The sequence below is a fragment of the Vombatus ursinus genome, unplaced genomic scaffold (genome assembly GCF_900497805.2).
Source record: "Vombatus ursinus unplaced genomic scaffold, bare-nosed wombat genome assembly UNPS02014495.1, whole genome shotgun sequence".
NCBI lineage: Eukaryota > Metazoa > Chordata > Mammalia > Diprotodontia > Vombatidae > Vombatus > Vombatus ursinus.
The window spans coordinates 1-2226 of NW_020954273.1; the positions used below are offsets into that span (position 1 = coordinate 1).

The 2226-nt window shown below is 43.1% G+C and overlaps 1 pseudogene; it reads right to left on the reverse strand.

Moving 5' to 3' along the window:
* Window positions 1-190: 190 nt before the first annotated feature.
* On the reverse strand, window positions 191-1457 carry LOC114042505 (annotated as a pseudogene).
* Between the last annotated feature and the right edge of the window lie 769 nt (window positions 1458-2226).

Below are 2226 nucleotides of genomic sequence, written 5' to 3' on the forward strand. Positions count from 1 at the left end.
TACTTAAAACATGGTTTTAAAAACTAAACCCAACATTTTTCAGTAACCATAGAAAACAATTAAAATAAATTTGCCACGAAAGCCCTTTATCATGCTTCATACAGGGAGGGTGGAAGATGTAAGAACCAGAAGGACACATGAGGCATGACATTTTATCTACAACTCCTGTTCACTTTACTGAGCTTGTAGTTTCACAAATCAGTCGCCTTCTTCTGCTTCAGACTCAGATTCTTCTCCTGCATTCTTGAGCCACTCTACAAATTTTTTCATTTGCTCAAGAAAGACATTTTCCCCCTTTGCAACACATGCATCTTTATACCACTTCAAAATGGGCTCTTCACTCAGGACTTCAGCTTTCTAAAAAAGCACCACGATTTTCTGGAAGGCTTTCATGAAGTGAATGTTGTCTTAACAGTACTCCTGAATCTTCAGTAACAGAGTCAGCTCAGACTGACTTTGAGTAGTAAAGGCAGCAAGTAGAGGGCTATATGGCTTCAAATGCTTGATGGCTCACTCTGCTACCAGCTCCTCCTTTTTGTTCCATTCCACTCTGCTTATTACACTTGACCAGACTATGACTATAATGATCTGTTCTGGGATATTGTTTTTCTTCATCTCTTCCTTGACATACAAAATTATATCCTTAAATGAATCACCACATGACATGGTTCTTGAAGTTCTTTCTGTAGCTCTTTACGAGCTCCTATGGTTTGCTGGTTCTGAACACAATCAGAAAGTTCTTTTAGACCTGCTTAGATAAAATATTTTGTGAAGTGTTCAACACTTTGTTTGTTATCAGGAAAAAGTTCCATCAGTCTGTTGTCCGTGCTGACTTTTCAAAGACTGGCAGCTACTGCATTGATATCTTTTTCATTTATCCATGATTTAAAGAGCTTTACAGCAAAGGCCGCTGAAACGCCTTCTTTAACCAAGTTCTCAATTTACAGGCTGTTAAGAATGGATGCCTTGTGTCCCATTGGCCAGAAGAACCCCAGTCAACATGGCCAGTTTGTTTCTCTCAGACTCTGAAAAACCCTTTAAGAACAGCAGCAGCTTTTTACCTTCATCCTCAAATCCCTTTTCAAGGTATTTGTATCGCCTGATTAACTTGTTGAATACCTGAGCAAAGGCTTGGATGGCTTCTAGGTCTTGTGCTGCAAATAAACAGATGTCTGTATGCATCATGTCATCTGCCAGTGTACCACCTGGGGCCAGCATGCCACCAGCCACCAGAATGTCAAAGAGTGTTTCTGCATATCGGCGATAATCAAGTTTTGCCCCAGAAGCATCAAGAAATTTTGCTACTGCTTCCAAATCAGTGCCAGTTTCAGTTAAACCTTGAATAATACAGTCCTGAAACTGAATAGGGTCAAACCTCTCTTTTTCATCTCTTTTTCTAGTTTTAAAACACTGGCCTGACAGCATTGGCTTTTGCTGCCTTTGATTATTCATAAAAGACACCCTTCCCTAGGTGCGGCTCCGAACCCAGCTCCCGGCTAGGACCGGGCCTGGACTCATGAGGCCGCCTCCACTGCCCTCACCATCGCAGGCCGGACGCCAGCCACCTTCCTGCCTAGGCACAGAAGGGCCAGGTGGCATGCCTCCTGCTTGCTTCCCCCGCCCCAGAGGCCTGGATTTTTTTTTTTCAATAAACACATCTTAATATACAAGACTACCTTGCACACTCCCATCTCCTCCTCCATGCTTTACTAGACTATTTTTTAAAATTACTTATGCCTTTGTGGTTTCATACTGGTGGAATCTCATCCCACCAATTCTCAGAGGTAAAGTTAAAATTTCATTCTTGCCTTAGGATTTGTAATTCCTCTTGCTTATCTGCCATATTTCTTCTTTGGGCAAGAAACTGGAGCAAATGGTGGCACAGCTGGTACCTTCAGTGCTACTGGTAATAAAAAGAAGGGACAAAGAAGGGAAAAGAAGCTTTTGGGAGGGTTATGTCCTTAGGAAGACGGCATCTACAAATACTAGAATTTCTGGACTATGGCATGAAACACAAGAATGACAGGAGTGTGAGAGACTGTCTGATGTTGGCAGCTACCAGGTTGGGCGCTGTGGCAAGGGTAAGGTAAGATCTGGGTATTTTGGAAGTCGAGGCAGGGGCTGTGGTAGGCAGAGTCGTGGTGAACTGGGATGGGCTGGATACGGAGAAGCCCTGAGGCAATGGGCAGTGCTTTGTGAGATAAGCTGGGTACAAGGAAGTAGCTG